At 43.3% G+C, this 21,138-nt stretch overlaps 1 protein-coding gene across 2 annotated transcripts in view; it reads left to right on the forward strand.

The window, feature by feature from the left end:
* ROR1 (receptor tyrosine kinase like orphan receptor 1) overlaps window positions 1–21,138 on the forward strand; it is a 207,869-nt gene that overhangs the window by 130,926 nt on the left and 55,805 nt on the right. Inside the window, exon 1 of one of the 2 annotated variants that reach the window (XM_036824120.1) lies at window positions 5,555–5,583. The exons of the other annotated variant lie outside the window; for it this stretch is intronic. The gene's annotated coding sequence lies outside the window, so the exon portion shown is untranslated. Of the gene's footprint in view, window positions 1–5,554; window positions 5,584–21,138 lie in introns of those variants that run through there. 2 annotated transcript variants of the gene reach the window in all.

Genomic DNA, 21,138 nt, shown 5'->3' on the forward strand with positions numbered 1-21,138 from the left:
CATTCAATCTATACACAATTGCTACTCATCTACAAGGCTTAACATCTGCCTCACTGTTTCTTGTATTTAACTCTCAGCCCAAGTCACGTGCTGATCACAGAGCAATATTTCTCTGGCTCTAGGAAAACTTCAGCCCTTGCAGATTTGTTCCAGGCAGTGTTGAAATTGAGTGAAAGCTGCCAATTGACTGGACCCAAAGGCGTGCACGGTGGGTGAGAAGTCCACACAGTGTGGTCAGGGAGAAAGACTCTTACCACAAGCATTTAGGTTTTTAGATGTGCTGTGCTTCCATGCAGAGGCGGCCACCCCGCAAGCTCATTCCCCAAACCCCCTCTGAAATGGTGGGAGAAGGGGTCAGGTTGTGCAATTCAAGCAGCTCAACGTCTTCACTCTCTCAGGGGTAAATAGAAAAGTGCTGTTCCTGACCCTTCTCTTAGCTCGAGGTCTCTCACAGCGATGCCGCTGGCTCACCTCTACCATTCCTCCTCAGGCCAGTATTCTCAGGTGTGCTGAGCGTGGGACAAACTGGGACTCCAGGCGAAACAAAAACAGCGCAGCTGGAAGTGAAAACACTTTATTAGTGCAGGCCTGGCTTTATCATCACTCTCTGTAACTTGTTCAGGTTTCTTCCCAGCGATCGCCCCTCCGTGTTTTTGACGATGCGATCTCAGGTTCCATGATTCTTCAGCACCCCTCCTTCAGGGTCCCACCAGAGGGGATCTCTGCTCACAAATGTGCTATGTGCCTGATTCTTTCATCCCAGCTGTATGTGGGGCAGAATTAGTTTTGTAAGGTTGTTACAGAGCTAAAGCAGACCCCGTTTGACTTCAGGATTTCATCAGCCTAGAATAGTTTTCTCTTAGTCGTAAGTAAATCATTTCCTCGAGAACCATGAGAAATAAATATTAGGGCTCTGGGTGAAATAAGTTGCGGAAGGGAATTAACGTTATAAATAATAATAATGGAATCTTGCCTGTTTTACCGTTCCTAAAGCACTTTCACATATTATTATCCACTTACTCAAGAAATGTTTATGGGTGGGGCCCCAGTGCTATGGATACATTAGGAAGTGAGGCATAGTTTATGCTCACAGGAGACTTATACACTTCTGGAATTATGCGATGAGTTTGCTGAGGAATGGACCTATGATCCTGAATATCAGAGTATACCTCCAGCACTAAGCTGTAACTCCATGAGGCAGGCAGAGTCTTTTACATCCATCACAAGGATGAAGAAACTAAATCTCAGTGTGGTTAAGAGTCTTGCCAAAGCCCCACACATTTGTGTGTTAGATCTGCCTTAAACCCCAGTGGTCCTTCCAGGGCATTGGTTTGCTGTGACGCACAGTACTTGGCCCTTAGGAAGCTCTCTGTAAATGTTCATGGCTACTAAGTGCTCAATGCCAGTTGCCATTATAATTGTTATTGTAGCATGAGAAGGATGGGGAAACTTATTTGAGCATCTGAACTCATCAGAGGCCACTAAAGGAACATTCTGCTCCGGAGCATTCGCATTCTAACCGGAAACTGTCAAAGCAGAAATAAAGTGTTTATATTTTCTAGTGGATCGTAAATCGAGAAATAATGATAAAAACAAATTAGTTGCCTGACCCAATGTTTTAAAGTTTGCATATAGGCTAATATTTTTTCCCTGAATTAAATAATTAAGATAATTAGAATTTCAAGCAACACAGGCTCATTTTTGCTAAAAGAAGTTTGTGGGTTTATTGTTGCAAACAAATTAGGTGTTTACTGAACCGAATATTTTAAAAGTTGGAAAAAGATTTCTGAAAAAAGTTTTAAAATGTTACCACAGTAGATACTTAATAACTGTATCTTGAACTAAATTGAATTCAATTGAATCTTTTGATTTTTAAAAATAATTAAAAGTGGTTTTTTTAAAATGTCTATCAGTAATGTCCCAAAATACTAACATCGATACCTTGATTTAGAGATAGCTGCTTTCCGGTGATTTCATATCAGCATCACTTAATTTTAATAAATAAATACTCCAAACATCCATTCTGTTTTTAAGTCCAGTTGTAAAATAAAGCTGGACAAATATCAAAACCCCTGCTGGTGCATGCCCTCCAGTGATCAAGGCTACACATATCCGAGTCAAAACAAATCTGTTTTAAGGGTATCATGAACACCAGTGATCCACCCTCCACAAGAAAACATCTAATTCTGTGGAGTCCAGAGTTAGCCCAGAGTCAAAATCCAGACACCCTGGGGCCTGTAATTCAACCTAGGTAGGTGCCCTCTCTGTGCCTGGACCGTGGAATAGATCGCTTCGTAAGATTGCCACATCTCAAGAGACAAGTCTTTTCAGGGGCGCTCAGTGATTAGGCCAAGTTATTTGGGAAAACCAGTCACTGTATTTATTTTTACAAGCCAGATGCCTGCACATAGTGCATTCTTTTACAGAAATAAAAGGGGGTTGAAAAAAAGAAAGGTTTGGGGTCACAGATGAAACCATGAGAGTGTTTTACAGTTTTATGGGTAGAAAGTCTCCTTTATTTTTACCTTCTATGGTGGGTCTGAGAAAAACAGTTCAGCTGAACTTTATGAAAAGTAAAGTAGGAAAGAGTTTTAAGTTATGCCCAGAGTATGATAAAGACCTTAAAACCAGGACTTCAAGGGACTCTGTGCCTGAGGGTGTGGAGAGGGTGTCAGTGCCATGGCGGGTGGGGAGGGACAGGGGATAGGGAGTCCCTGCTCACCATGAGCCTGTCTCCTTCCTAAGGAGTCTTCAGGAGCCCTTGGTTAAGCTGTTTTGATAAACACTAAATAATAACCAGCTGGAATGTGTGGAATTGATTTAGAGATGAGGGTTTAACTAATGCACTAAATAACCCTTCACATGCTGGTGGAGTGGGGGAAAGGTGGAAGTGGTCATGGTACAAGTTCCTGACCAAGACTGGCCAGGAGACTTTCCCATACTCCACAGATATTCACTGAGCAGCTGTATGAGCCAGCGACTGCTCTAAGAACTAAGGATGAAACAGCGGAAGAAATAGGCAGAGATTCTGCTCTTTCTCTTATGGAGCTTGCTCACATTCTTGACGGGGGAGCCAACGATGCGAGGAAGGGATGACTGCTTAAGAAGAAATAGAACGCAGAGTAGAGGAAATCAAGTGACGTGGTCAAGGGCTGCTACCTTACTTAGGTTGGCTAGCGAAGGCCTTTCTAATAAGGTGACATTTGGGCAAATGCCTGAATGAAGGAGTGAGCCACTAGCCTATCTGAGAGAAGAGTATTCCAGACAAAGGGGACAGCCAGTGTAAAGGCTTCTTGACCAGAAGTGTGCTTGGCCTAATCAAGAAGTAGCAAAGAATCTTAGAAGTTGATTGAATACAACTTGAAGATCAGCTGTCATCTTTTTATCAACCTGTGGGAAACTTCTATATGCTGCATAGTTATCGGTCAGACATGGAAAGCTGGAGCCCATCAATAACTGTAGCACCTCCGATGTTCAGGCAATGAGGAGAAGAAGACAGTGCCCTCGAGAAGCGCAGAGTGGGGCTGGGGAGAGGTTGGGGAGAACGGGAGGCTGAGGCATAAATGGCTAACGAGACGTCAAGTAGCCGAGCCCTGACTCCCACATTCCTCCTGTTTGTTTTAACAACTCTACTTAGCAGCACCGCACAAAGGAGTGTGGAAAGTGTGGAATCAGATCTGTTTGTTCAGTTTGTACATTTCAGACGATTAAGTGAAATGTTAAATGAAACCAAATCTATATTCCTGTCAGTGTGAGGCAGAGAAGGAAAATAAATTCCAACTCCTGGTGTAGACAAGGGAAGAGTGACACAAGCAAACCCAGCTCCTTCACAGCCTCTGCCCCTTCATGTTACCAAGAGCAGCCCCTCAGAGGCTCTCAGAGCTTACATTAGATGTGTCCAGAGGGGACGTCAGGTGAACTCTGAGAGCCCCAAGAACTCAAGGACCCATTGTTGGATCCCATAGCTGTGCATTTATGCAGCCGTCTTTTATTACATGTCCACGATCAGCTAGCATTGCGCTAAGTGCTCTGATGGGGGATGTACGCAGGCCCATGGTGTCCAGAGAGCGGCTTCCAAATATCAGATTAGAAAAGGCTCCCTGAAGAAGGCAACATGTATCTCAAAGCCAGACAATCAGGATTTGATTGACTTTGTTTCTTTTTTTTTTTTACCAGTTTATTCATTGTTCATCTGCTAAAATCATCTCAGAGCTGTGGTATAGAGTGGGATTTCTCAGCCTCGACACTACTGGCATTTGGGGCTGCATAGTTCTTTGTTGTGGGTGGCTGCCCTGGACATTGTAGGATGTTTAGCAGTGACTCTGGCCTCTGTCCACTAGATGCCAGCAGCCCCTTAGCCCCCAGTTGCAACGAAAACCAAAAATATCTCCAGACATTGCCAGATGTCCCCCGGGGTGCAAACTTGGCCCCTGTTGAGAAACACTGGTCCGGAAGTGGAAGTCCCAGGCCAGGCCTGAAGTTACTTAGAATCTCCAGGTGTAAAGGAATGAATCTCTTCTGATAAACAGCTGGTCCCATGTTCCACTGAAGCTTGAACAATGGAAAACAGGCTAAAGAGGCAGCAGGAAGATGTTAGGTTAGCTATGCAAAAGAATTCCCTGCTTTAAAAGTCAGTAAGAACTTAGAAAACCTCAATGTAATAGTTATAAAATATCCTTGACTTTAGGTATGTGAGTGAAACAAAACCTCATTAACCTGCTTATTAAAAGGGAAGATTAATCTGCATTAGAGGACAGTCAGAAAACAAGTTGTTTTAAAAAATATTCCCATTTCAGTTAAGTATAGTTATCAGTTTAAATTTGCTTGAAAATTGTTGGCAGTAGATGTGGGTTTTTTGGATAAATGTTTAAGAATTTTTTGTATTTAATACAGAAATTGAATGTAAATGGCTTTCCCATGAGTGTTTATAAACAGTATGTTTTCATGAGTGAATTCAGTGTCCTCTGGATTATTATGGACACTGCTAACTTTTTTCACGTTACTGAAACTATGGGCTTCAGTTCTGCCATTATTTAAATGAACACAGATTCCAAATTAGTTGGGTCTCATCTCACCAAAAAAATATGAGGCTTTATCCAAAAGGAGGGAAAGAATTAACATTTATTGAGCACCTATTATATGCCAGGCACTGGACTAGGCCGGTGGTTCTCAACCAGGGGCAATTTTTGCTCTCCCAGGGGACATTTGTCAATGTCTAGAGATATTTTTGGTTATCACACCTGGAGGGGTACTGCAGGCATCCAGTGGGCAGAGGCCAGGGAGGCCACTTAACATCTTACAATGCACAGGGCAGCCCCCGACAGCAAAGAATTATCCAGCCCAGAATATCAATAGCACTGACATTGAGAAATCCTGGACTAGTTATCTATGTTATCTCATATAATCCTTCTAACATTCCTTACGACATCCTTTGAATTATTAACCTAGATGAAGAAACGGAGGCTCAGAGGGGTGATATAACTTGCTCAAGATCCTAAAACTAGTAAATGCAGGAGTCAGGGTTCATCTCCACCTGGATCCTGTGGTCAGTCATCTCTACTATAGCCGGCTGCCCTCCTGAAGGTAGGTTTTAATTTATTATGGTTATTATTTTCACTTAAAGCCATGTGTGTTGGGACTTTGCAAGGAGGATGCTGATAAGTCAGAAAAGAAAAATCACAGATCTTGTGCCCAGTGCTGTACTAGGCAGCATAGCTCCATATGTCTTATTCCCTCACAGATAATCAGTTCTTGGTGCACAGTTGTGGTCCTTTGTTCCACTCTGTTTTCTTCTGTTTCCTAAATGCGCCGTTTTTGTTCTGCCTCTCGCCTTTGTGCGTGTGCCAAAAGTCTGGAAGGCTTTGCCCTCCATCAGTCCATCTTCCCAGAGCCTCCCCCGTGCCACGGAGGTGGAGCAGGCAGGTGACAAATCATGCTGCCTAATGAACTTCAGTTTTCTCATTTGAAACAGGGACAATGACACTTTTCTCATGCGGTCATTGAAATGATGTGAGAATAATAATAGAGGAGCCATTTATTACATGCATGTATGTACTAGATATTATATTAAGTGCTTTACATGTATTATCTCATTTAATTTTTAGAATAACCTTTACAAGTAGAGCTGAAGCACAGAGAGGTTCTGTAGTTTCCTCGAGCACACACCGTGAGTCAGTAGCACAGCCAGCATTTGAACTTGGGATGTCTAGTTGTAAGGCCCAGGCTCTCTTAACCACAAAGCCCTCTGTCAAGGATTACACAGATGTGAGAATCATTAGGGGTAATGATAACTAGTTTAGGTGATTAGAAAGCCGTTGTGGGTGCCAGAGCCTCTCCACGGAGCAATCATAACCAATTCCTCTTCTAGTTTTATCACTGAGATGATCTTTGCAAGGTGCCTATTATATTTCACTTTTGTGTTTTCCCAACTTTAAATAGGGAAACTAGGGGCCTTTTTAAAACAAAATCTGGCTTTGTTAATACATTTTCAAAACACATTTTAAAGTGCCAGCAAATTAAATGCTGTTCTTGATTTGTACACATTTTTCTTCATCAATTCGCTTTTTAGATTTCTATTTTAAGCCCTCCACTTAGAGCTGATTACAGTAACCCTTATTTATAAATGTAATTGTACTGGGCCTCACCTCTGACGTATTTTCAAATTTGGTCTCACTCACTATATTACTAAGTAAAATAATCATTCATCAAGTGGAGGTAGGGTAGAGAAAGAGCATATTTCTGTAGCCCCCTCTGTGTCCTGAGGGAGCCAGCCATAAATATTCAGCATCAGTGGCCAAAGTTTGGCCCTGTGCTAAATCATAATCATTTTAATGGCAAATAAATGACATGTTTCATTGTATTATACAGTTGTATAAATTGGGGGTTTGATTTGAGCATCACATTTTTGCCATCTGTTTTTCTTTTTTAACCACTTTTTAGTTCTAAGTCATAAAACATGAAGTCACTGCAGGCTAGCAAAATCTCAAATAACCAGAACTTTCAAATAACCCCATGTTTGCAGCTCTCTGCTTCTAAGATAAAGAGGTAAGCGACGTGGGCAGAAGCTGGCAATGGGAATTGCTATGGGGCTCCTGTACCCTGGGCAAGTTATGTTGTGTGAGCCTCCACTGTACCCACCACACACACACACACACACACACACACACACACACCCCAATATAACATTTTAAAATAAAAAAGTGAATATTAGTGATATTAGTGATACTGATCACTAATGACAGTTTTGAAGGAAAGAATCAGAGAGAAGAAGTCTCCTAGGGATGTCCTGTGTCCCAGGGTTTATGCACAGAGAAGGATGGGAGGAAGTTGTTTGGCAGCTAGTTTCAATAAGCTTCTGTTATACGGGTCACCATTACAGAATCATGAGTATCCCTTGGGGGAACTGTTAAAAATAATGTTTAGGAGTCGTACTAAATCCAAATCTCTAGAAGAACTAGGGGAAATGAATTTTTTAAAGGACCTCAGGAATCTGGGACCCACTCCAGACCTATTAAATCAGACTCTAAGGCTGAGGCCAGGGTACAGGACTGTGGATGAAACTCCACGGATAGTTCTGAGATAAACCCCTGCTTTAGAGGAACCTCAGGGTCCCTCTCTTCCTTAACTCTGTTTGGGAGGGTGGCACCTCCCTCCCTAATGTTTCTCAAGGTCTGGTGGGCAGTCCACATGCAGTTTGTTAAAAGTGTACATTCCTGGATCCCTTTTGAATCAGACCTCTGGGGGTGGCTTCTGGCAATCTGTATCTTTAGCATACCCTCTTAGGTGAATCTTATGGACACCCCGGTTTTAGTAGCACTGCACCAAGGACTGTTCTGACTTTTATCAGAACAGGGGCAGCCTAAACTCCTACACTTTGTAGGTCGGCTCCAATAAACAACATTGATGTGAAAACAGCCTTTATTACAGTCTACACAGCACTTGCACATTTCCTATTTCTTTCGGTACTCAGAGTCCGAACAGGCTGCTGTACCTGGAATTATATATGAAGAAAATGAGGTTCAGAGAAGATAAGTGACTTCTCCAGGCTCATCATCACACACTCTGAGCAGCGGCGCTATACATCTTTTTGACTCAAGTCCTAAGCTCCATTCCCTACATTAATGATTTTGTACACAGTGCTTATAACTGTACTTTCACACACAAGACCTCCTTTGAGCTATAGAAGACCCCTGTAAGATAGGCAAAGCAGACATTATCTCCACTTAAAATAGTAAAGCGCTATCACTAAGAGGTTAAGTTCTTTATTCAGGGTTATATGGTGCACCATTGATAAACCTGATATTGGCACTGACATCTGGTTCTTACTTCCCATGCAGAAACACAATCATAGGTTGTATAAGATCCACAGCTAGCAAAGATGATTCTGTTATATTCAATGACCCTATTACCAAAGCAAGAAGAAAAGCCCATTGATAGAGCAACAAATTTCATTCTTCACTTTATGCCACGCATTGTACTACAGCCCAGTGGGAAGAAGAGGTTCGGGAAGGGTCCCAACATTGATGAAAAGACATTATTTCCTGTCCTCAAGGAGGTCACAGTCAAGTAGAAAGTAGACTTAAACATTTTAGAAAAAATTCAACCTAAAGGGTTCAATATAACTTTCACTTCCTACTAGAAAATATAATAAGCTAGAATATTCCATTCAGTTGACAACCAATAGTTGCCAAGCACTGTAGTAGACCCCAGGCATACAAAGGTCACTAGAACTTCACTACACCCAAGAAGAGACCAACTGTTTAAGCTTTGGGGATGTGTGGTACCGAATGAAAGTAATTTCTAAAGAGGGAAACTTCTTCCCATCCAGAATCTCTGAAGCTGGTCCTAGATTTCCCAATAGACAAAGTACTTCCTTAGGGAAATAGCAGTACAGGAGCATTAAAGATAATCATTGGGAAAGAATGTGATATTTTTAAAACATTGCAGTGATCATCATGGGAGAAAGTAGACCTTTGTGGAACTTGCTGGCATTTCCCCCTCCCTCCCTCCCTCCCTCCCTCCCTCCCTCCCTTCCTTCCTTTATTCCTCCTTCCCTTTCATTCACTCATTCATTCATTCATTCTATAGTGGGGTGGAATGGGCAAGGAATACGTTGTCTTTTTTGGGCTTCTGACATCCAAGGGTCTTGCTCTGGCCTTTGAGCAGATGTAACTCAGACCAGAGATAACCCAACAGATCTCTCACATGTACATACTTGAAACATGTTTCCATCTGCTACCACTAAATAATATCTCTGAATGGCATTTAGAATATGGGCTGCAGTTAGCAAATCATTAGTGCCCTTGAGCTGGGCAGGGCCAAAGGCTCAGAAGGATTTGTTCAATTTTAAACACTGAAAGTAATTATTGTAAGCACTTACTTATCACTTGTAGGTCTGAGCCATACTGTACTAAGACACCTATTTCCCTCACGTTATTGGATCATAAGATTGAATCATAATCATTACAGACCTGCATTCTATGGGTTGCCCTTGGGTTAAGAGGAGAGACCAAGCCAGTTTCCATGAGCTCTAGACCTTAAAGTGACTCTCAGCTGCAAAATGATCGTATTTAAAATCTTCCTGTGTTTTTCTCTTGCCCTCAGGATGAAGTACAGACTCCTTTCCTTGATTTAGAAAGCCATTCCTAATCTGTTCTGTCCTTCTCCGCCACTCTAGCCTCTTCTGCCCTAATCCCCAACCCTAATCTCTCTCTACACTAATCCTGAACTACTCTAGTTCTTTCCTGCTGAACAGTGTTTGCATATGCTGTTCTTTCCATGTGGAACTTTCTCACTCCTGCTCTTTCCCTGCAGCTCTGTTTACACATCACGTCCTCTGGGGAGCCTTCCCTACAGCCCCCAGTCCAAGGTCACATGCCCTCCTCTGTACTCCCCAGGTTCCCTGTCTTTATGCCCTCCATATGGGACTGTCTGACTGTCTTCTGAGGCTAAGTATTCTCCATATATACAACAGGCACCCACAAACACTTAACTAAGTATTTGTGGAATGAATGAATGACTGAGTAAGTGGAATTAGAATCAGTGGGTAAATCCTTCTAATGTCCAAAATCATGAAGGCAGCTCACTTTCCTCCTATGCCTGTTCTAAAAGCCAACCATCCTTCTCTTATCCATATTGTCAGATTTTGTGTGCATAAATACATGGTAATGTGGGAAGAGAGACTACTAGAGGCAAGTACTACTTCCTGCATTTGACACTGAGGAAACTGAAGGTCAGAGACAGCAAGTGACTTTCCCAAGGTCACACAGCCTATCAGGTATAGAGCTGGGATTTGAATCCAAATTTGTCTCATTTCAAACCACCCCAAGGACAGACAGCTAGTATCACAGCTGGGATTAGAACTCAGGTCTTCTGAATCCCATTCTCTTTATTCTACTTGATTCCTGCATGAAAAAAATAATAACTAATGAGGGTTGTTTTTGTTTTAATTATTTCTAGGTTAGTACTCAATATAGTTCAAGGATATCTTAATGGAAACTCATATGGTACTCATTGGCTACATATTCCTTCATCTCCTTGCAAGGGTTAAGCTCTGGTCTCCCTTATTTTACCAGATGAGAAATGAAGGCAAGGAAGTTTAACACTCTCACAAGCTCCTCAGAAGGCTTATATATCTTGAAAGCAGAATACAGGGTAGCACTGGAGGGGCCAAGAGTAGATAAGGATTAAGGGAATATGTTAGGAGAAGTGGGATAAAGACCTTTAACTTGACACCATTAAAAATATATATACTTTCACACCATATGTTTATAAGCCCAGGTAGTATCTGAGTCTCTGATCCAAATCCTTTTCCACAAAATGAGTGTTAGGAAACTCGAGGTGGGGACTCGAGGGGAGCGGGGAGAAAGAAAAGAAAGGACAATGATGCCATTCAGAAACTTGTTCCAAATCCTTGTCTCTTTCTTCTATCAGAAATCCTCTGTTGTTAGTCCCTGGCCTTCCCAGGAGATTTCCTTCACAGCGGCATTCTTGTGTTCTTACTAAACTCCTCCTATAAGAGAATGTTTTGCTTTTAAGAGCCAGACTTAAGAAAGCAAATCGGTGTAAAAATACATTTGGTTGTAATTTTTGTCAGTGCTGCTATCTGATAGGATTTGAGGATGCTTCCATCTCCGCCGGGATGGATAATAGCTTCGTTATCTGCTGAGATCTGCAAGAGCTCTACAGCACGGGAAATCTGTGTCTTGGCCCCCTGCTCCAAATTTAGCTCATGCATTACCCTAAAATTGGGTTTACACAAGGAAAATTACTTTAGTGCTAATCCAGTTGACTTGTAAGTAAATTTAGCTTCCCCAGATTCCTATTTCCACAATCTAAACTGATTGCAAAGGCAGCTTTAGTAGTCTTCCCACATTTCTCAAGAACACACAGGAGCACAGGTCCCCAACATGCTGGTCACTGTCTCCTGGTCCACTGCAAAAACTTGGGGAGATGTTCTTTAAGCTGGTGACACTCACAGCCGTGGCACACATCCATGACCCCACAGTTACACACTGCAGGGTGGGCCTGGGAACGGTCTGAGAGAAGATAGCTTTCGGCTAGTCATTTCACATTTCTGTGAAACACTGGTGACAGATGAGGTGCCACATAGAAGGGAAAAAGCAGATCACATTCTTTGAACCCATTAACAGGAAACCTGTGGAATAAAAACCTATGATTAAAAGTAACAAAATATTCCTATTTTTTTTTCCTTGTTACCACGTGTTAGATCTGGGTTCACTTTCCATAACTTACAAACCAGTCAAATGTGATGGTTTTTCAGACTTGTTTACAGTGGTTTACCCAAAGCTAATCAATAGAAAGTCCTCACGTTTCCAAACCCTGGTCAGCTTGACAGCAACAGTCCCAGAAAACGGCATAGTTCACATAACGTGCCTTCCCAAGAATTCCACCCCAGAGCCTTGAGTTCCATCACAAAGCAGTGGATGTCCTGCATGAGTGGGGGCCTACCAGGGGGATGGAGAGGTTGATCTGATCTGTGGCCTCTCAATTCAGAAGCCATGAGCTTTTGAGAAGTGGGCCTTTCTAGGTAGATTGGCCTGTGTATAATAGCGAACACCCACTGATTGCTTACCGTGTGGCAAGAATTGTTCTAAACGCTATTGTGTTTATTGAGTCCTCATAATAATCACAGGAATTGAGGAAAGGTGTTGGCCCCAACCCAGGCACAGAAAGAAAGATTAAGTTGTCCAAATCACACAGCTAATAAGTGGCAGAGCTGGGATTCAAATCCAGGCACTCCATCGTGGTTACTAGTGGCCAGGAATCAGATGATTACAGTAACTTGTCCTGGACGTGGGAGACCTGTGTGCTGACCCAGGAGCACCAAAAATCTCCTAATTGAAAAGTCCAGCAGTTCCGTCTCAGTTGCCGATGTACATCATCTTCGTGGAACGGTCTGCGGCTGCGGCTGCGGCTGATTACATTTTCTTCTCTAGTATTTTTTCACCCTTCTCTCCACTCTCTGAGACTATCTTTTCAGTTGGCTCTGCTAATTCCTCTTTTCCTTTCAACCCCATATCTGTGGACCATCACCCAAGTTTCTATCCCTGCCCTTCCTCCTTCCTCCACCATCTGATCTCACCTGGATACCTGGATGAGCTCATCAGTTCCTATAGCTTCAGTTGCCAGCTCTAGAAGGATGACTGAAGTTTGTCAATCAACCCCGACTCTGCTGAACTGAAGACCTGCATTTCCAACTTCCCACTGGACGTTTCCCCATAGACAGCCTGCCAGCATTTCTCATTCAGCCTGTCTACGTTGCCCCAGTAACTTACACGGTAACCAGCACATGATAAGCATGTGCTAAATGTTTAGTGGATGAATAAATGCATAAGTTAATGAGACGAGTTTCATAGATTTTATCTTCCAGATTGCCCTTGATATGCTGGCTTCTTCCATTTTCCTAAAGCCCCCTCGAGTATCCGTCTCTCAGGCCCCTAGCATCTTATGTTTCTCTTTGTTCTGGTGCCTATTTTTTTCCCCTACATTCTGTTATAGTTATTCATGTAAACATCTTTTCTTTTCAATAATGTACATACTTTAAGGGCAGAAATCATATTTTATTCATTTGTATCCAACAAATAGCCTGACAATGTGCTTTTCACAAAGAAGCACTTAATATTTATCGAAAGAATGAATCAGTTAGTAAAAGTGGATCTAGCACTTTGCAGTTGACAGAGGGCTTTCGCATACACCTTTTTGAAAATTCCACAGTATGTTAAGAAGGTAGGTGGTTGAGTCACAAGCCCCATTTTACAGATGAAGAAGCTAAAGGTCAATGTAGTATTACTGGTCCAGGATCTCACTGGTCAGAAGGCACCAAGGTGGTCTAAATTGGAAGACGGATTAACCCCTCATCATGACTTTCTCCCCCATGTAATCAGGAAAAATGAGGGACAAGGAAAAGAGAAGTTTGGGGGGAAAACTTGTACTGCGGACAAGTTTGGACTTACACATTTGTCCAACTTGGTACCTGAGATGTCACAACCACTTACCCAAGTTCCATATGTCTTTCAAGAACCCCCATTTAAAGTTCCTAAGAGTAGCTCACTTCAGAGGAGACCCAAGTACAAGTTATTCTGGGGAGTTCCAGGATTTAGTCTCTGATAAGAAAAGCATGAAGTTAAAAATATCCAAGGATTTTTCTTTTGAAATCAGACAGATCTGGATTGGAGATCCAGCTTGAACATTTAACAACTTTCTCTTCATCCTTACCCTCCCCCACCCATCTATAAAATGAAGATAATAACACTCTGGCTCATGGGGACATGTGCAGATTCAAAGGGGGAAGTTTTAAAGTGCTTGGCATGGCTCCTGGCATGGGGAACCCAACCCATCCTCTTCTTCATCCCCTGAATTAGGCCTCTGTGCCTTTAATTCTTTCTACATGTGCGACCCTAACCAGTGAACTTGGGCCCAAGATGAGTCTCACCTACTGGGAGGAAAGAGAAGAAAAGAACAAACTAAGGACTGAAGCATAAGATGGAACTGGGAAATGTCAGCTGCTTCTTGCTCGCTCATTTGTCACAGTGTTTTAGCAGCTCGAGACCATCTGCAACTTGCAAGTGACTGACACACAGCTGAGTCAGACCAGCAGAATTCCTCAGCCTAGTAGGCCACTTGTTAAGACAGTTAGCACCCATTGGATACTGCCTACGAAACGCTGAGAAGCAAAAGGGGAGGGAGTGGTTTCCAGAGGAGTGACTGAAGTGGGGAGGGGCCCGGCCATTGAGAGAGCAAAGGTGCCTGTGGCAGGTGTGAACACAAAGCTGGCTTCCTTGGGAGGTTAGTACTGAAAGAAAGCCTGGCCTCATGGCCTTGCAGCTCCTTTAAAGAAAGGGTGGGAAAGACAAGCTTGGATAGTCTTTTCTGCTGTACAACAAGGGCCCAGGGTATCAACGGTGTTGACAGATCAACTGAGAAGTGGATTAAGGTGGCATTAACAAGACTGGCACATTGCCTTTTCTGATTGACAAGATTCAAAAAGGCATCAACTGCCTTTCAGTCCCATTGAGAAGTGGTGAGCAATGAGGGGATCAGAGAACCATCCCAGGGAATTCCTGGCAGGGACCATGAACCATCTTTATTTAGATCCATCTCTTCTCTGCACGAGTGAGACATCATTAGATAAGTGATAAACTCTCCATTCACAGGAACATTTCAGCAAAAAGCTAAACGAATTTTTAAAAATAACTGTTTGCCTTTTATTTTGTTATGGTCCAGCTTTTGTTAAGTAGGGGTAAACTAGGCAAAAATAAGATGGTTGGGATTTTTTTTTTTCTTGAGAAAAGTAATTTTAAGTAATGTACAGTTTCATGTCTGGGGATTTTGTGCCACTACTTACTAACTAGGTGACCTTGGATAAGTTTCTTAAATTCTTGAATCTGTCTCATTTTACTCATCTGTATGAGGGGGTAAATAGAACTGACCTCTTAGAGTTGTAATGATAATTAGACGAGATAGAGCCTGGTCACTTACAAAGTATACATACTTGATAAATATTAGCTAGTTTTAATAATACTGCTTTTGTTCTCTGCTTTTGCTATCTCTCTATTCCCACCTGATACACACATCAAGGTTGAGTGGCTTTGTAAACAGAGGCTGGTATCATGTGCTTAGGTATCATGTGGGCCTGGCTATGAACTTGGCCAAACTGCTTCATTTCTCTAAGCCTCAGTCTCCTGTCTATTAAATGAGAGTAGTAATATCTGCCTCTCATGATTGTTATGTGGTGCGAATAAGGTCATCTTTCTAAAGTGCTGAGCCGACCACATGCCTGCAAATGGTCGATGTTACGATGTTTTTAACAAGGACTCTCAAAGCGCTATAAAGTACAAAACCATCAAAGAAAGCATCTCTGCATCCATTCACCATTTATTTCTTACGTACTTACTCTGTGCCAAACACAGAGTTTGGCACTGGGGACACAGATTTACAATGTGTTGGAACAAGTAGGGAGTTTCTCGTGAACTCTCGGTCACCAAGGAAACAAGGCCATCCCATTCCCCTCGCACTTTCAAGTTAATCCACGCTCTTCTGCAGAATCCTTACATTCCAGCTACGGGATGGCTGGGTTTCATATCTCCTCAGATCAAAAAGTATTTCTATGAACAGTGATGTCTAATATTAAACTGGCTACATCAAACTTGATAGTGCAACCATTTTGTGTTTTGTGTCACAATTTTTTAAATGCCGTGCCTGGTGGATCTGCGCATGGTAGATATAAAGGAGGTTTCAAAGAGGGCAGCTTTACTACTTGGGCTTTTACATTGCCAGGCTGCATTTTTGGGAAAGCCACAAGAAAGAATGCCTTTTTTTTTTTTTTTTTTTTTAATGAGTATTACCTCAGAAGGTATAGCTCTTTCACGAAAGCAGTATGCCATTCTGAGCACTGCCCTCAATTGATTTTACTGATATTGTGATGGTCATTTTGACTAACATATGAATCAACATCTTAGACCACAAACATTCACAAATAGACTATCTGCTTGCCACAGCTTATGTCCCCCAACCATGTAACACATGAGTGTGTTTGCATATGTGTGTGTGTTTAAAGTCAAAGGGCATTTTTAATGTAAGATCTAAAAAAAAAGTAAGATCTACTCTTCCCTTTGGTGCCAATCTTCATAGTAAGAAGAATACTTGTCTGAGACTCAGGATCTGGCCTCCATTCTGCCATGACTACGAGAGGAAGCTCAAGTTCTACCTACTCCAGGAAGTCTTCCCTGACCACCCAGCTTCCAGGGGCATTTTCCTGCACTGAAACTATTACACTTAGATTCTGTACTATAAGATTTAATACACTTTCTCCTTAGTTGTTTCAACATTTGATATCTTATCTGTCTAGAAACATTACATGCTCCCTGGGGGTAGAGGCCACGTCTTTTGAACTCTGAGATAAAGGACAGTGCTGGAAAGTAAATATTCTCTTCAACTAACACCTGATTAACCAAGACCAGTGATTGATCAGTGAGGTTAAATTCTATTCTGCTAAACATTTTTTGGCAGGGAATAGAGGGAGACAGTAGAATGGAGGTTGGGCTCAGAGGATACTGAATGAAGAAGAAAGGACATTCGATTCAACATCAAGACCTGGTATCAAGTCCCCATCTTTGCCAGTTAATAACCAAGGATCAAACAGAAGCTACTCGATCTCTTCAATCTCATATTCCTCATCTTTAAAATATCCACCACAATGCATGTGAAAATGCTACAAAACCCTACATGAATGTACCAGACTAATCAATGGATGCATTTTCACATGCATTGTCATACAAAAATCCTGTGATCCAGGCCATTCAGAGGTAAGTCTTCCCATTTAATAAGCAAAGTGAGACTCCAGGAGCCTTACAAAATTCCCCCACGTCACCGGAGGAGTCTTGAAGGCTTGCCTTCCTCCCAGTTCTGCCCTCTTCCCACGATACCACCTCGGCTCTGTGGTGCACATATCCTACCCAAGGCCTTTTCAAACACCAGCATGGTTACGATGTGCATCCTAGCCAGGGAGATTGGTTCCCTAGCATTTGTCTCCATAAAAATAATTAAGGGACCTCTCCACTGGTAAAGAATCCACCTTCCAATGCAGGGGACACAGGTTCCATCCCTGGTCGGGGGAGCTGGGATCCCACATGCCGCGGGGCAGCTAAGCCCGTGTGCCACAACTAGAGAGAAGCCCAAGCGCCGCAACGAAGAGCCCACACCACGATGAAAGATCCCACACGCCTCAACGAAGATCCCGCGTGCCGCAACTAAGACCCGACGCAGCCAAAAAAATAAATAATTAAAAAATAAAACAAAATAATTAAGACATTCAAGCTAAAATTCCATCCAATTTATAAGTCTTTGATATTGCGTAATGATTGTAAACATCGTGCTCCTGGCCTTTCTGTATTGGTAGCAGCATGGCAGCCTTGTTAAGAATTAGCTGGGGCTTCCCTGGTGGCGCAGTGGTTAAGAATCTGCCTGCTAATGCAGGGGACACGGGTTCGAGCCCTGGTCTGGGAAGATCCCACATGCCGCGGAGCAACTAAGCCCGTGAGCCACAACTACTGAGCCTGCGTGTCTGGAGCCTGTGCTCCGCAACAAGAGAGGCCACGATAGTGAGAGGCCCGCGCACCGCAATGAAGAGTGGCCCCCGCTTGCCGTAACTAGAGAAAGCCCTCGCACAGAAACGAAGACCCAACACAGCCGAAAATAAATAAATAAATTAAAAAAAAAAAAAAAAGGAAAAAACTCAACTATATGCTAAAAAAAAAAAAAGAATTAGCTGGAGCTGATTCTAGCCCTCGTTCTGATACTCGCCAGATCAGGGGGACATTGAGAAGCCTCTCTGGACCTCAGTGAACTCGGGTTAACAATACCCAACTCCCAGCATTGCGGTGAGAATGCACATAAAGCCCTTACTCCCCTGTGTGACTCAGGGAGGAAAGCTGCTGGGATTTCAACTGCTCCCAGCTCTGTGAAGTAAGGTCAGGTTTATGTCTGAGCAACACGTGAAAGGCGCAGCATTTGAACCCGTAAATGCTGTCATGCTTTGACAGTGTTAATGAAACACTTCATCGTGCGTCAGGCAGCATCACCTTGACAGGCCACCTCTGGCTGATGTAACCCGAGGGCCAGTGTGAAAAGGACATTTCACCAAGGACACACCAGGTTGCTTTGTTTTTCTTCCTTCTTTAAGAACTATTTCAATTAATTTTTTTCATGCATAGGCCTGACCCCTTAGCCTCCAGGTAGAACTCTGTATGTGCATGATGGGAATTTTGACGTATATTGTGTGCACTCAATGGGAACGTGGTTCTCCTTTTACTGCCTTTCCCAGCCCTCTCCCCACTGGCAGAATTTTTCCGTGAGGCAATGAAGCAAAGGTGATTCATACCCCTGTAGTCATGTTTTTTTTACCCTTCTTCCTAATTCTGAACAGCTTCTTAAAAGGGATGGCAGGGGGCCTGGGGTCTATCATCCAGGAGTTGGCCTGCATCCATGGCACGTGTGTTATAGGTGGAACCATGGTGTGAGGTGTGGGTAATGGTATCCTGGCTTCAGAGATGAAGAAATGGATGCGTGAAATGGCTCAATAATTATTCAAAGGTCGCACGGCTAGGGAAGGGCAGAGCTAGGATGTGAGCCGGTTTATCTGACTCCAAAGCCCTTGCTCTTGGATATTACAGCTTTAGAGTTTTTCAAATGCCACTTTCTTTAACAAGGGCCTTCTAGAAACAAACACTTTGAACTTCAAGGCCAGCCTTTCAGGGGGGAAGTTTGCGTACTGTGGCAGTCCAGTTGGGAAAAGGTGTGTTCTTTTGAAAGGCAAAAGAAAGCCTTTTGGGCCTTCTCGACTGCTCTCCAAAGAGGACGCTGGGTACTCTGCCCACGTGTAGGGGAATCCGTTCCTGGGTCTTTAAAGGAGCCCACTGAATAATCACGATAATTCTTGATAAATCCTAACACCCAGAGAGCAGGACTCTCCCCCATGAACAGGACCCTGGAAAGCTGGGCCTGGGGGGCCTGGGGAAGCCATGACACGGTGGAGTCAGCAGGCTCAGGGGCGAACTGGGTGGGAGGACTCTGAGGGGTAAGTGGTAGGCGGTAAAGCAGCAGCAGCCAGTAGAAATGTCATGTGAGCCACGACTACGAACCACATATGTAATTTAAAATTTTCTAGGAGCCACATATGAAAAAGTAAGAACAGTGAGATTAATTTCAACTGTTTACATTTTAGTGTATTATATTGTAATGATATGTTTTATTTAACCCAGTAGATCTAAAATATTATCATTTTGACATGTAATCAATATGCAAATATTAATGAGCTATTTTACATGTATTTTTTTGGTTTAAGTCTTTGAAACCCAGAGTGTATTTTACACGTCTCAGCTGTCCACATTCAAGTGCTCAAAACAAGCACGTGTGGCTAGTGACAGTTGTCTTGGAGCATGGGGGTCTACCAGCAACACTGACGTTGCAGCCTCCCTCCCCTGCCAGCCCTCACTCTCCCCCACCCCTGCTTTATTCTTCTGCATACCAGTTATCACTGGACAAACTATGCATTTCCTTTCTTTGTCTATAGTCTATCTCTTGGTATTCATTAGGATACAGTCTAGGCTGGTGTAATAAATGAGTAGATAGATAGATAGATAGATAGATAGATAGATAGATAGATAGATAGATAGATAGATAGATAGATAGATAGATGAAGATACAGTGGCTTAGACAAGATAGAAATTGATTTCTCCTCAGTGCTGAGGAGGCTACTCAGAGCTGGAAAGGTAGCTCCGTTCCCCACGCTCACCCTGAGACCCAAGCTCAGTCTGTATTACTCTTCTGCCAGCCCCAGCCTGTGTCATCTGCCTTGTTCTAGATGGTTTCTTCAGCATCTTCACGGCCACACTCCAGGCAGGAGCACATTCTTTCTTTTTTTTCATCTGAAGAAACAACAATATTTTTTTTAACTTTTTATTTTATATTGGAGTATAGCCAATTAACAATGTTGTGATAGTTTCAGGTGCGCAGCAAAGCAACTCAGCCATACATATTCATGTATCCACTCTCCCCCAGACTCCCCTCCCATCCAAGCTGCCGCATAACATTGAGCAGAGTTCCCTGTGCTATACGGTAGGTCCTTGTTGGTTATTCTTTTTAAATATAGCAAGCACATAATATCTTTTCTTTTTTAAGAACACAGCCCTCTCTTCTTCCTTTCTTCATCCCTCCCTTCCTGCCTTCCTTCTTTCCTTCTGCCCTCTCTCCCTCCCCCTCTGTCCCTTTCTTTCTCTCTGCAGGGCCTGACCCAGAGGTAGTACACTTCACTTCTGCTCACATCTCTTTAGCCAGAACATAGCCACATGCCGCCTCCAGCTGAGGTCTCCTGCTAATTGAGCTGGTGGCCAGCTGATATGGGCGGCTCTATTACTAAAGGAGAGAGGAGCCATCACCCTCCCCCACTGGCATGTCAGCTCCATGAGGGCAGTGACTGGGGGATGTTTTGTTCACGATCGTAGCCCCAGCAATGGTGTACGAAGGGCAGGGCTGTGGGAGCATCTCCCTGGTGGATAGGAGTATTTCATAGGACGTTGTTTGAATCGCAGACACAATATGGTAATAACAGCAGACTAACAGAGAGTTGGTTTCATGATTGTTTTCAAATTCTCCGCAGACCCTAAACCCTGTATTGGCCGCACCGAGTAGACTGCTCCCCTGCCCTGCCCGTGGTTCACCCCTGAGCCCTGGCACCTAGAATAGTGGCGGGCATGCAGCGGACACGCGGTATCTGCAGAATGAATGAATAGAAGTACTGCTGCCTCCGTTCCTGCCATTTCCTCCTCACCAGGTAGTAGCCCTTATGACATGTCGCCACAGTTTCTTTAAACTGTGAGCTCCTCGAGCACCAGGACCTGCACCCACTGCCACACCCTGGCTGGCGCTCAACTGGTGCTGGTTGGTTGAAGGAACCGATAACGTTCATTGAAGGCTGCCTCCCTGGGCTGCCTCTAGCCTGCACTGAGCCAACCCCAGGCAGGAGTTTTCTATCCGATTCTCTTCCTTTTGTCAGAACAACAGAGCATAAGACTGGAAAGAGAGACAGGCTCCCATTTGTGAGCCAACTTATGCATCCGG

The sequence above is a fragment of the Balaenoptera musculus genome, chromosome 1 (genome assembly GCF_009873245.2).
Source record: "Balaenoptera musculus isolate JJ_BM4_2016_0621 chromosome 1, mBalMus1.pri.v3, whole genome shotgun sequence".
Lineage (NCBI taxonomy): Eukaryota > Metazoa > Chordata > Mammalia > Artiodactyla > Balaenopteridae > Balaenoptera > Balaenoptera musculus.